Genomic DNA, 15,467 nt, shown 5'->3' with positions numbered 1-15,467 from the left:
CATATTCAAAGACACATTGGATTATTTTTCCTCCAAAACACCTACATTATGCCTATAAACGATTCTCAATAAGTAGAAAAATTACTACTGACTTTTGTTTGTTTCTATGAATTGCATAGATGTACTTTTGCTCCCTACTTTCCAGGCTAGACTATGAGCTCCTTGAAGGAAGAAACTCCTTCATAATTCTGTTGCATAGTCCATTATATATTTCACAATTCTGGGCATATTATAGGAATCCACAATCAAAGATCTCCTAGAAGAATCTAGAAGAAATAGATGCCATCAAGAGTACCCCTTCCTCAGAGTACTTGGGCTAACTCAGAACCTTGTCAGATTTTCAGGAGTACAAGCTATTGGTTTGTTAAGCGATCCTGAGATGGAAAAATGCTTGTGTTTGGGGCTTACCATAAGAAAAGGGAATCTGACATCAGCCTCTTCAAAAAAGACATTTAATTGTACAAGAATTATAAGTGAATGAATAAACTAAGGTATGTGTACCCTTTGTCTCTCAGAGAATTCTGGGTTTGGTAATGCTTGGGATACACACCACATCCTTAAGGCCCAAAAGAAGTTGAGAGGAGTAAACATCAACTATCATATCCCACGTCTTTTTAAATAAAAAACTCTAACATTTGCACATAATTTTATATTTTTCAGTCTTTTCATATCCATTTTCAAATTTGAGTTCATATTGATTTTATGGGTTAGGGCAGGGAAACACACACAGAGAGAAATTGATTTCTCAAATGTCAAAAAGTTCAGAAAAACTAAAATAAAAATCTTAATGCAGTATTTTTCCTTCACAGTCATCCACGTCATTTGCAGACATTCCTTTAGGTAATCTATTGAAAATAATACCTTGAGTATGAATTTCAGCTTACAGTTTACAAAGCACATACATTATGTCATTATACATACCATTATGCATGGTATGTCACTATACAACTCTAGTTGTGTTAGCTCATTCCGGTCACATTAAATCCTGGTTGTAGTAAATCCCCCCAGACTCCAGTGCATTTTATTTCTTTTTTGACTGTGGTCATTCTTGACTGTGGTCCACAACTTCTAATTTGTAACCTGCAGTTTGTTTATGATATGAAGAAAATTTTCTGTTTTCTGACTTTGTGTCTCATCAAGTTATTTGCTTTTACTCAAGTTATCTTCCACTTGTTTAGACCAATCTGAGTGGGAGATGTGTGTGTATGCATGTGTGTGCATGTGTGTGTGCATATGTACATCTGTTTTGACAACCATGTAGAATCTGTTTATTTGGTTTTTGGCTTATTTATTATTTTTCATCTTACCAAAATCTGGATTGTACATGTAGTATCAACACATTTGTGTGTTAGATTTTCATCCTTCAAGGATTTTTTTTAAAATGGTTCTGTATTAGAGTTACCCAAAAGCAGACACTGAAACAAGCAGTTGGGTACAAGCAGTTTATTTTGAGAGGTGATCTAAGAAACACAAGTGGGAAAGTGGGAAAAATGAAACAAGGAAAAGAGAAAAGCCGATAAGGAATATATTAACAAGTGGGTTATCAGTGTGGACAACTGGGGCTGAGAAACCATATGTAATGTGTGTCCGGAATCCTACTCCCCGTTCCCCAACACACACAAACACTTCTGGATAGCACTTGCTTATTTTGATGGTTGATCTCAGAGATGAGGAACAAGGCTAATGTCAGGAATCCAGATGGTGCTCATATTTGTCACGAAAGACTCTAGCATGAGCTCATTGGTCTAAACAAAACTTTGCCAGAACTAGAAAAGGTTCACTTCTTCCCTCAGAACCTAAATGTCTCACATGTGATGGAAATAGTCAGTTTTCTGACCCATGGACTGAGATCTCCCTCTTCTTAGACTCAGTCTTCATATGGTGAGGCAAGCCAACATCAAGATCAGAGAATTAAGGGCAACTTAGCGCCAACCTCAAGTGCAATACCACTTGAAAATAAACTCAAAATGGAGTAAATCTAACAATAAACTTAGCAAAGAGCCTCTTTACAAAGTTTGGCTGAAAGGAAAGTAGCCTGCTCTGTCCCAGTTTGGGCAAAGTTTTCTAGATACCTGTGAGCTCATGCTCGAGCTTCTGCCTGACGACATGAGCACAATCTGGGTTTCCGACGTTGGGCTTTTCCCTGACATATGAGATCATAAAGGATGATATGGGGCAATAAATTTAGTCATTTCTACTACCTTTCACAGATACATTATAATCTTGGGAAACGTTGCCTTGTTTAGGTCTGTGAGTAGCTGAGTGATATCCTATATCACGTATAGATCCTTATCTGAAGTTCCTTCTGCCATTAGAGAACGTGTTTATTCTAATGACATAACTGAAAATGAAGCTGAGAATCTTGAAGCTTTCCTTTTTGGCAGCTACGCTGGTTTCTGTTTGGAGACTGTCATTTATGTACCCCTTGTGGAGCTGTAATCTTACTGCAATATCTCATTGTCACATTAACATATGCACCATACAACATAAATGTCAGCTCTTAGGGGAAAACATATCTGACAAAAAGCATCAAAATAAGAGAAAAATACTGACAAGAAGACAAAAAATTTTTCCTTCCAGAATTAACCAGAAAATGGTAACAAAGAAAGTAAACAGACGCTAACATTTACACATAAAAGGGCTTTGCCATATGATGTAATTGAAGGCATTGCAGGAAAATACGTAAGTGCAAGTTCTCCCTAGAGGACCCTAGGTTAGTGACCCACTGTTTCTGTTTCTGTTTCTGTTTCTGTTTCTGTTTCTGTTTCTGATTAAGAACTGAGTCGCAATGTACCAGGTAAGGTATTTTTCACAAGCACCTCATATAATCTTCATAAGAAATTAATCGAGTATTATTGTACTAAATTTACATATGATAAAATGAAGCTCAGAAACATTAAATGATTCGGCTAAGGTCACACAACCAGAAAGAGGCAAAGCTGGGACTGTCAGGAACTCAGCTGAGAGAGAGAGAGAGAGAGAGAAAGACAGAGACAGAGACAGAGACAGAGAGCTGAGTGGCCAGGTATCAGAGCAGCCTATTAAACCAACTAGTCAAAAATGACAGGATTCAGCTTTTAATCACATGCTGCAATGGCATAAGGAAGAGGCTAAAACTGGTGGAGGCACTGATTCCCCCGTTCCATTTTTCCCAACAGAAAGGCACACCAACTAAGAGTCAGATGGATCATCACAGACATGAGAAGAGGAGTGCTAGGGAAGGAAGAGGAGAAGGGCTAGCAGCGGGAAGAATCCTGAGTATTGAGTCAGAATGTGGAAGTGTCTTCAAGGTTTTACCCTCCTCCTGCATAAGACGCCTTCAGCAGAGGAACCTGAAGAACACCTCTGTCAGAGGTGTCAGAGACCTTGGAATGAAGGTTCCTGGGTTAGGAAGGTAAATATGTGAAAGAGCATGATTGGCTGGAGGACCTGAGTCCTTGACTGCCACTCTCTCCTGAGGCTGCAGTGCACTGGCTGTAAAGTCTAGTGTGGGGAAGGCAGCTTTCCCCACAAGGCCTGCCAGGTAAAGCCATTGTAGTTGCCTATGGTCAGGCCTGAATATGCACACATGGATTTTAACCAGGTGCTGAACTCTTCAGGGATTTCTTCTGAGGACTTGAGATTGTAGTTTAATTTCATTCCCGCTGCACTGGGACTAATTCCCACACATGGGGACACCATCTCTTTGTGTCTGTCCAGAATGGCATAAGCAGATGACTACTCAAGTTGTCACAGAAATATTTTACATATGAGTACAAGAAAAGGAAGAAAAAAGGTAGAAGAGGAAGTAAAATGGCAGAAGTGATTTTTTTTTTTTTAGATTTGAGAACAGTAATGGTTATTACGGTGAATTAAGGATAAATAAGCAATTGTTTAAAAACTTTCTTTGTCATGGTTCCAGATACATCACTCTCTTTCTTTCTTCCTCCCAATTTCAGATCTTTTAAATCTTAACCCAGTGTACCAATCATGAGGTAACTGGTAACAATTCTTAAGTGAAAAAATATTAGTATAACATGAAATTTAGATCTTCCTATGTTTGTAGAACATACTGAATTCATGTAGAATTCATTAATTCCTCTCACTCTTTGATGGATACATGACAGTTAAGCTTCCTGAAGCCTACTTTGATAACTGTCAAGTAGCCAACCCTCACTGAGAATCATGCCTTGTAAATTTTTCCCTAAATTATTCCTTTTTTAATCACTTCCTTATGAAAACAAAATTATCTTCTGGCTATTTGAAATGATAGAGAATAACACTGAATATTTAAAATGTTATCAGATAAAAGATCCAACTTGAGTTCAGCTCTAAAACTATAAGCTCTTCATTGGCTTATTTTATCTTCCCAAGGCTATTATGCCAACCTCACATCTTTTCTGATCCTCTACCCCTGAAGATTATAGTCACTTCTCAGTTGCTTCACTTCCAAAATAACATTCCTTTGAAAATCACAGTTGCTTCACTTACAAAATAACATTCCTTTAAAAATCATGGTCAGCAAGGACTTGTGAGAGATTGTGTAGCCCCTCTGAAGTCCATAAAAGTAACAGTAAAAATTATTTGCTGCTACATGGGTAAAGACAGCATTTGAATTATCTTCTTTCAAATAGAGATATCCTTCAAATGGAAAATTAGAGTAACTTTGCCTCACTCTGACTACCCTCACACCCAAATTCAGCTTATTAGAAAGAAGCCAGTAAGGCAAAGGGAAGAGAAGTTTGCATCTCCACAATCTTCTTACATGTAGTGAGTTACTAGTAGGTTGGTGCAAAAGTAATTGTGGTTTTTGCCACTTTATAATACAAAGTGCTGAACGCGAGGGGTGAGTGTGTGTGTGCGCGCGCGTGTGTGTGTGTGATGTAGAGAAATAGCCATTAATATAAGATGGCCATTGAGAGCCATAATGGTATTAAGAAATGTTTAAGTTTGCTTATGGCTTTGCTCCCCCTTCCTATAGGATCCTGTCTCTGTACTTGAGCCAGCCAATTAAGAGTCAGCTTGTTGACACACGTTAAATATGTGGTAATAAAGAAATGAGAAGAAAATAGTTTGCACAGTCCGAGTCAACTCTCACATTTCAAAAGAGAAACAAAGAATGCACTGGCCATATGTAATCCAAATCCTCCCACCTTACTTCTCAAATAAAAGCAGATAACTGTCACATAAGTAATGCCCTTCTCTCAAAGACTATTCCTTCACTTTGATTAGGTTGACTCCCACCAAGAATTTGTGGTGGAACACATCTGCTGGATATGCAATATTCACATAAAATAAATAAGAATGCTCATGAAGCTCACCGTTTTGAAGGAGTGGCTGCCAAGTGACCTATTATTTCTGGAGCCAGATGCCCCTGCATCACTGGATTCTGCCATCTTCTGCCCTTCACAAGCAAAAAAAGTCTCTTGTTTCCTTCTCAGCACCACCATGGCATTCTCTTATCCGTGTTTTTCTCCCCCACTTCCACCTCGTTTCTCTGTTTTCACTCTTTGCCTTCTTTTCAGCCTCCACTTCTCCAGGCAGGCTTCACACTCTTCTCTCTGCCAGTGTAAGGAGGCACAAATCCCAGCTGGCACATATCACTCCAATAGGCTCCATCTTGATTGCCTGGTAACAAAAATAAAACAAAACATAAACAACACAGCCACATTCTGTTCAAGAGAGATTAGGTCATTCACTTTCCAGAAGGATATGTATTATTTCTCCCCAAATCTCTGCAGTTACTTCAACGCAAAATGTTAGGAAGAAAATGGAGCTGGCCTTGTCTGAGAGCAGTGGACCTCTTCAGTGTAATTTGGGGCCCTAGAGGGAATCCTAGGGGTTGCTGGAGGATAGTTGGGACCTGAATAAGACAAAATAAATGATATAGAATCACAGAGCTACTGGAAACTTCAGAGATCACCCGAGCCAATAGCTTAATTTTTACAGATGAGAAAACAGAGTGCCATACACAAAAGAGACTGTTCAAGATCATCTTAATGGTTACAAGCTGCCAAGAGTTAACTGTCCAATGTAGCCATGTTTTGTTTTGCTTTTTTATTGTATACTTTCTGCAAAAAAAGAAGACATACTGCTAATACCAAATCAACTATATACTATATACCATATAACCAGACCCCCTCTTTACTTTCACCCTAATAACTATACCTTGTTTTTACCCACTCCATATCTAGCCATTCTATCTTATATCTGAGGTACATGTGATCTTCTAATCCTCTAATTTTATCTCCTTGTTTTAGTAATTTTAGAAGTGACTTCTGATCCCTCACCTGGCTCTGACTTCATCCCTGGTATTGATTCCCTCTCTGCTCAATCCTCCAACTCAATGCATGATGCAAATAGTTCTCATTCTCCATTTTCAGCTCCTTACCTCCATCCACCCCATAGGGCATCCAGAAACTTATATAGCTCTGCTCCTCAACCCCAATCTGAGCTTATAAAAATCCCCATGGGATGACACACTTGAAGGGCCTCAAGGGTAACAGCTAATATGGATTCAATTAAATTGTACTGTGTACAACTCCTGGAGTCCATGCAGCAGTCCTAGTACAAAGTCTAACACCAGCAAGTTTGACCCCAGAACCAATGCAATGAAGACCCACAGAGATCTGCATTGCCACACCCTCAACAACCAATATTCTGTCCAGGCTATGACTGGCTCTAGATGAACCTAAGTGCCTCTTGCCACAGTCATCTATCCAGGGGAAAGTTGGGGCCAATTGTCTTCTCAATTCCATAGCTCACCATGCCTCACATTTCTGGTATCTTTACTTGTCTTCTGACACCTAAGCCCCTCCCTGTCTTAATCTTTTTTGTACCTTCATTATGGTCACTGCTCTGTAATTCCACTCTTGTGCCCTCCCTAACAGTCCTTTCCACAGGACTTTTCCTCACTTTCAGTCACCCCCAGACATGCCCAAAACTGTTTTACCTAGAATAGTTCCAGATTTAAAAGATTAAATTCAGTCACCCCACTCTCTGAATACACACTTTTACTTTTCACTCTTCAATTTCTCTCACTCACTCTCCTTATGCCAACTCTTTATCTTAACCAGATCTGTCATCCAATGACCCTCTCAACTTTCAGTTAGCCCTTTCTACTGTCACTTCTTTCCCTACCTGGAATCTACTCTAAACATTGTAAAATGCAGTACACCTTTTTGGGCACTCTCATTCAGTCCCATTGGGTAAGACAATACCAAATATTCTTTCTCCAACGGAGATTTCCCTGCCGAAACTCCCAATCCCCCGTGAAACTCTTGTTCTACATATCAGAGTGCTGAGTAGCTATTTCTTACTGAAGATTCCATAAACACCAAAAACTCAGCATCTTCATAATTGAACTAATAATTTTCCCAATAGACGTTTTCTACTGAAATAGGGTGAGGTTCTGTAATCCATTAGGGAGTGAGCTGCCTTCATCTGCACAATGGCAAATGCCTATCTGTTTACAAATGTAAACAAAAGATCCAAATCACAAACTATTTTTTACAAATGCCTTACACTGCTCCTGACACCCCAACAAAACAAGTTCTGATCCCTAGTGGGTTATCAGCAACAACTCTTAAGTAAGGCTACTTTCAAGCAATAGTGATGGAATTAACCAAAATGGTCATAAATCTAACAACTACCCACCATCATCCACACATTGCCTCGTTAATCATGTTTTGAGTCTTTCCATTGTGGATCCTGATAGATTTATTGTACTACATTACCTAATAATCTTCCTTCACTTCGTTAGTCTGGAATTTCAGCTACAACTTGCCTATACTTTCTTTCCTCCAGGAATATTTTCTGCCCAAGCCACACATTCCTTATAAGTTAGTTTTTTACTGTCTGGTGACCCACCTAAAAAACTAATGTTTACAAGTTCATTAGTTATCCAATTGTTAGTTCATTGTCTATGTATTTCATTAGACTATGAGCTCCATATAGATGGTGGTTTTTTTTTAATTTACCATGCTTGTGTCTTCAATACCAGGAATAGTAAGTAGTACATAGTAAGTGCCCAACAAATAAGCATTGTTGTGCACATGGAAATTTTACAATGATGGCTTTCAGGCTTATTGGTAACTGATGACTGGGGGAGAAATGAATAAAAGAATGATATTTTGGAGTGCCTGAAATAAAGAAAAATGAAAGATAAGATAAATACTGGGTAGGGAAAATGTCAAAGTATAAATATGTATATTAAGTAAGTAAATAAATACAAATAAGAGACTTGGTGCTAACAAGACAGTGGGATAAAAATGACTAAGTAGTTCATAAGGGAAAAATATTAAAGAAAATGTGGACAAAAAGGGCAGGACCTAGAAGACTATGTAGATAATTGAGAAATATAAAACTGCAACTTTGATAATGTAGCTCTCCTTGGTTTTGTTGAATCTATTATAATAGTAACAATAACAACTACCATTTGTTAAGTTTGCATTATGTCTTTCACTATGATAAATGCTTTACATACAAAGATAACACACTTTGGGACAACCAGGTAGAGCAATCTGGGATAAAAATCAACTGAGTTGGGCATGGATCATAAAAACTGATTGTAGAGAAATAAAATCAGGACAAATTTCTATATAAGATTTACCACGGAAAGTGTACAGAACTGAATTGTGTAGCTACACCGTGGTACTAGGATTCTTCAATTTAAAATAAGGCAATTCATTGAATTCTCAATTGAGGACAAATTGGGATGCTGCCTGTGACTCACTAATCATTCCACAATGTTTATAACACTCCACTCTGTAAAAGGTAGTAGGAAACAGAAATGCATAAAATAAATCTCTGCTCCAGAAGCAGAGACCAGAAAGAAACTAGATAATTGAAGGTCAGAACAATGAGGCCTATATAGGAGTACAAAAAAGAGGTGATGCCATGCCCTGACCATAACAGTAATAATCATAACATTTGGAAAGGATTTTTACATGAACGAGATCATACATGACCTTTTTCAGGTGGAGGAGAAAGTAGGGGAGGGCACCTTCTCTTCTAGCACCAAAGACAAACTCTGAGCACATGTTCTTATCTAAGAAATTGAAGCCTATCATGGGCTTCCACAACCTCCTACCCTATGTCTACCACTGCAGCCTCCCCTTTCCTTTTCTCCAGGCTCCAGAAAAAGGAAGAAACTTTTCTTGATCTTAGTTTCTCCCTTCTCCTTGTATACCTTGTTCTACTATTGATTATTGATTATTGAACTCCTCTTGCTACTATTCCTCAATCTCTCTACTATCTATAAACCTAGTCATATACTTTCCATTAAAAAAAATTGTATCACCTTACACAACCATCCACCCAAGACACTGCCCTATTTTTTCCTCCTCTTTGAGATCAACCTTATAGAAGGAGCAGATTATGCCTACTGTTTTAATTCCGTCCCACCTTATTCACCCTTAAGACCCCACCATTCTATGGAAACCACTCAGACAAGGCCCCTAATAGTCAAATCCAAAGGAATTCTCTCAATGTTTACCTAATTGTTTATGGGATAGCATTGTTTCACAAGATTCCTTGGGATCCAGTTCCCTGTACTATTATTAACAGTTGTTATGTAGGGGGAAAAGGGAGACACGTGCCCAAATAAAGAGCTCTGGAAACTTTAATTTGGAAATTAAAATGTATGTATTTCTGTACAGCAAGGCTTCTCAGAGACATTATTATGCTAATGTTTTGGGGGATTCTGCAAGAGAAGTATGTAGATTTCCACATTTATCTCACTAAATTGACCAGTTTTCCCAAAGAGTAAATGATGGAAGAGTTATTCCTTGGAACAGTCTTTGAGAAATTCTTTATCCCTTGATGTAGGTGATCATTCCATTCAAATATCTTTTCCCCTTTGATCCTATGATTCCTCACTTCTTCCTTTGCTCCTGCCTCCTAACACTTCTCAACCAAATTTTGCTTTCCCCACTCAATCTTTAAACATTAGTATTTTCCTTGCTTCTATACTAGGCCTCTTCCTATGCATGTTCTTTTTGAATGATTTCATCTGCTATCCAGATATTACTACTTGCTATAAATTGATGATCCCCAAATCTATGTGTTTGACCAAGATCTCTTCATTCCATTCCAGGCCATATATCTACAGGTCTTTTTCATTTTTCCACCTGAATATATTCCCAGTATTTCTCACCCAGCATGTCTAAAGCTTTCCCCCAAATCATGATTTTTTTCTTGTGTTTCCTATCATGTTTAAGGGTAACACTGGCCATTCAATCTTCTAAACTACAAACCTGGGAGTCATCCAAGACTTGTTCTCTGCCTTGCTTTCACATGTGATCAGTAACCAAATCCTATAATTATCACCACTAACCAAGTCTATTCATTTATTGAGCAAAAGCTTATTGAGTACTAACTGTATACCAGCTATCAATCTAAGTGCTTTGGATATAGTATCAGACAAGAGACATAAGGTCTCCTCCACCATGGCACTTACATTTTAGCAGGGAAAACATTAATGATATACATGAGGTCATGAGCTGAATTGCGACCTCCACTACAAAATTCATATGTGGAAGTCCTAACCCCAGTGTCTCAAAAGGTGAGTATATTTGGAGACAGGTTTTGCAGAAGTAACTAAGTTAAAATGAAGCCACTGGGGGTCTCTAATCCAGTATCTCTGATGTCCCTAAAAGAAGAGAAAATTTTGACTCAGGTACAGAAGGAAGAAAGTGTGAAGACACAGGGAAAAGACAACCACCTACAAGTCAGGGAGAGAGGCCTTAAAAAAACCCAACCCTGCCAACACCTTGATCTCAGACTTCTGGAATCCAGAAGAGTTAGAAAATAAATTCCCCTTGTTTAAGCCACCCTTTTTGCTGTATTTTATGGCAACCTCAGCAAACTAATACAACAAGTAAACAAACAAAAAAGAAACTTATTGATGGTGAAAAGTACTATTAAAAAAACATTAGGGAGGGTGTGCCCAAGATGGACGAATAGGAACAGCTTCAGCCTCCAGCTCCCAGAGTGAGTGACACAAAAGAGGGGTGATTTCTGCATTTTCAACTGAGGTGCAGACAGACACCTCACACCTCACATGGCGGGGTACACCCCTGAGACGAAGCTTCCAGAACAAGAATCAGACAGCAATGCTCACTGTTCAGCAATATTCTATCTTCTGCAGCCTCTGCTGCTGATACTCAGGCAAACAGGGTCTGGAGTGGACCTCAAGTAAACTCCAACAGACCTACAACTGAGGGTCCTGACTGTTAGAAGGAAAACTAACAAACAGAAAGGAAATCCACACCAAAACCCCATCAGTACGTCACCATCATCAAAGACCAAAGGTAGATAAAACCACAAAGATGGGGAAAAAGCAGCGCAGAAAAGCTCGAAATTCAAAAAATCAGAGCGCATCTCCCCCTCCAAAGGAACGTAGCTCATTGCCAGCAATGGAACAAAGCTGGACAGAGAATGATTTTGATGAGCTGAGAGAAGAAGGCTTCAGTCGATCAAACTTCTCAGAGCTCAAGGAGGAACTACGTAACCAGCGCAAAGAAACTAAAAACCTTGAAAAAAGAATGGATGAATGGATAACTGGAGTAATCAACACAGAGAAGACCTTAAAAGAACTGATAGAGACGAAAACCATAACACGAGAACTACATGACAAATGCACAAGCTTCAGTAGCCAACTCGATCAACTGGAAGAAAGTATCAGCGATTGAAGATCAAATGAATGAAATGAAGTGAGAAGAGAAGTGTAGAGAAAAAAGAGTAAAAAGAAATGAACAAAGCTTCCAAGAAGTATGGGATTATGTGAAAAGACCAAATCTACGTCTGATTGGTGTGCCTGAAAGTGACGGGGAAAATGGAACCAGCTTGGAAAACACTCTGCAGGATATTATCCAGGAGAACTTCCCCAACCTAGTAAGGCAGGCCAACATTCAAATTCAGGAAATACAGAGAACACCACAAAGATACTCCTCGAGAAGAGCAACTCCAAGACACATAATTGTCAGATTCACCAAAGTTGAAATGAAGGAAAAAATCTTAAGGGCAGTCAGAGAGAAAGGTCGAGCTACACACAAAGGGAAGCCCATCAGACTAACAGCAGATCTCTCGGCAGAAACTCTCCAAGCCAGAAGAGAGTGGGGGCCAATATTCAACATTCTTAAAGAAAAGAATTTTAAACCCAGAATTTCATATCCAGCCAAACTAAGTTTCATAAGTGAAGGAGAAATAAAATCCTTTACAGGCAAGCAAATGCTTAGAGATTTTGTCACCACCAGGCCTGCCCTACAAGAGATCCTGAAGGAAGCACTAAACATGGAAAGGAACAACATGTCCCAGCCATTGCAAAAACATGTCAAAATGTAAAGTCCATTGATGCTAGGAAGAAACTGCATCAACTAGCGAGCAAAATAGCCAGCTAATATCATACTGACAGGATCAAGTTCACACATAACAATATTAACCTTAAATGTAAACGGACTAAATGGTCCAATTAAAAGACACAGACTGGCAAATTGGATAAAGAGTCAAGACCCATCCATTTGCTGTATTCAGGAGACCCATCCCACATGCAGACATACATAGGCTCAAAATAAAGGGATGGAGGAAGATCTACCAAGCAAATGGAGAACAAAAAAAAGCAGGGGTTGCAATCCTAGTCTCTGATAAAACAGACTTTAAACCATCAAAGATCAAAAGAGACAAAGAAGGCCATTACATAATGGTAAAAGGATGAATTCATCAGGAAGAGCTAACTATCCTAAATATATATGCACCCAACACAGGAGCACCCAGATTCATAAAGCAAGTCCTTAGAGACTTACAAAGAGACTTAGACTCCCACACAATAATAATGGGAGACCTTAACACCCCACTGTCAACATTAGACAGATCAACAAGACAAAAGTTAACAAAGATATCCAGGAATTGAACTCAACTCTGCACCAAGCAGATATAATAGACATCTACAGAACTCTCCACCCCAAATCAACAGAATATACTTTCTTCTCAGCACCACATCGCACTTATTCCAAAATTGACCACACAGTTGGAAGTAAAGCACTCCTCAGCAAATGTACAAGAACAGAAATTATAACAAACTGTCTCTCAGACCACAGTGCAATCAAACTAGAACTCAGGACTAAGAAACTCAATCAAAACCGCTCAACTACATGGAAACTGAACAACCTGCTCCTGAATGACTACTGGATACATAACGAAATGAAAGCAGAAATAAAGATGTTCTTTGAAACCAATGAGAACAAAGATACAACATACCAGAATCTCTGGGACACATTTAAAGCTGTGTGTAGAGGGAAATTTATAGCTTAAATGCCCACAAGAGAAAGTTGGAAAGATCTAAAATTGACACCGTAACATCACAATTAAAAGAACTAGAGAAGCAAGAGCAAACACATTCAAAAGCTAGCAGAAGGCAAGAAATAACTAAGATCAGAGCAGAACTGAAGGAGATAGAGATACAAAAAAACCTCCAAAAAATCAATGAATCCAGGAGTTGGTTTTTTGAAAAGATCAACAAAATTGATAGACCGCTACCAAGACTAATAAAGATGAAAAGAGAGAAGAATCAAATAGACACAATAAAAAATGATAAAGGGGATATCACCACTGACCCCACAGAGATACAAACTACCATCAGAGCATACCATAAACACCTCTATGCAAATAAACTAGAAAACCTAGAAGAAATGGATAATTTCCTGGACACTTACACAAGAATAAACCAGGAAGAAGCTGAATCTCTGAATACACCAATAGCAGGCTGTGAAATTGAGGCAATAATTAACAGACTACCAACCAAAAAAAGTACAGGAGCAGAAGGATTCACAGCCAAATTCTACCAGAGGACAAAGGAGGAGTTGGTACCATTCCTTCTGAAACTATTCCAATCAATAGAAAAAGAGGGAATCCTCCCTAACTCATTTTATGAAGCCAACATCATCCTGATACCAAAGCCTGACAGACATACAACAACAACAAAAAAAGAGAATTTTAGACCAATATCCCTGATGAACATCGATGCAAAAATCCTCAATAAAATATTGGCAAACCGAATCCAGCAGCACAACAAAAACCTTATCCACCATGATCAAGTGGGCTTCATCCCTGGGATGCAAGGCTGGTTCAACATATGCAAATCAATAAATGTAATCCAGCATATAAACAGAACCAAAGACAAAAACCACATGATTATCTCAATAGATGCAGAAAAGGCTTTTGACAAAATTCAACAGCCCTTCATGCTAAAAACGCTCAATAAACTTGGTATTGATGGAACATACCTCAAAATAATAAGAGCTATTTATGACAAACCCACAGCTAATATCATACTGAATGGGCAAAAACTGCAAAAATTCCCTTTGAAAACTGGCACAAGACAGGGATGCCCTCTCTCACCACTCCTATTCAACATAGTGTTGGAAGTTCTGGCTAGAGCAATCAGGCAAGAGAAAGAAATCAAGGGTATTCAGTTAGGAAAAGAAGAAGTCAAATTGTCCCTGTTTGCAGATGACATGATTGTATATTTAGAAAACCCCATCGTCTCAGCCCAAAATCTCCTTAAGCTGATAAGCAACTTCAGCAAAGTCTCAGGATACAAAATCAATGTGCAAAAATCACAAGCATTCTTATACACCAGTAACAGACAAACAGAGAGCCAAATCATGCATGAACTTCCATTCACAATAGCTTCAAAGAGAATCAAATACCTAGGAATCCAACTTACAAGGGATGTAAAGGACCTCTTCAAGGAGAACTACAAACCACTGCACAGTGAAATAAAAGAGGTCACAAACAAATGGAAGAACATATCATGCTCATGGATAGGAAGAATCAATATTGTGAAAATGGCCATACTGCCCAAGGTAATTTATATATTCAATACCATCCCCATTAAGCTACCAATGACTTTCTTCACACAATTGGAAAAAAACTGCTTTAAAGTTCATATGGAACCAAAAAAGACCCCGCATTGCCAAGACAATCCTAAGTCAAAAGAACAAAGCTGGAGGCATCACGCTACCTGACTTCAAACTATACTACAAGGCTACAGTAACCAAAACAGCATGGTACTGGTACCACAACAGAGATATAGATGAATGGAACAGAACAGAGCCCTCAGAAATTATACCACACATCTACAGCCATCTGATCTTTGACAAACCTGACAAAAACAAGAAATGGGGAAAGGATTCCCTATTTAATAAATGGTGCTGGGAAAATTGGCTAGCCATAAGTAGAAAGCTGAAACTGGATCCTTTCCTTACTCCTTATACGAAAATTAATTCAAGATGGATTAGAGACTTAAATGTTAGACCTAAAACCATAAAAACCCTAGAAGAAAACCTAGGTAATACCATTCAGGACATAGGCATGGGCAAGGACTTCATGTCTAAAACACCAAAAGCAATGGCAACAAAAGCCAAAATTGACAAATGGGATCTAATTAAACTAAAGAGCTTTTGCACAGCAAAAGAAACAACCATCAG

At 38.6% G+C, this 15,467-nt stretch overlaps 1 long non-coding RNA gene across 1 annotated transcript in view; it reads right to left on the bottom strand.

The window, feature by feature from the left end:
* Window positions 1-15,467, bottom strand: part of LOC117075555 — a 119,441-nt gene that overhangs the window by 33,091 nt on the left and 70,883 nt on the right. The window contains exon 3 of the long non-coding RNA XR_004434051.1: window positions 5,301-5,607. This is a non-coding gene — a long non-coding RNA (uncharacterized LOC117075555). The remainder of the gene's footprint in view (window positions 1-5,300; window positions 5,608-15,467) is intronic.

This window comes from Trachypithecus francoisi, unplaced genomic scaffold, assembly GCF_009764315.1.
Source record: "Trachypithecus francoisi isolate TF-2019V2 unplaced genomic scaffold, Tfra_2.0 Lachesis_group5, whole genome shotgun sequence".
Taxonomy (NCBI): Eukaryota; Metazoa; Chordata; class Mammalia; order Primates; family Cercopithecidae; genus Trachypithecus; species Trachypithecus francoisi.
Note: the sequence above shows the minus strand (reverse complement) of the source record. Positions and strands in the feature narration are given on the sequence as shown.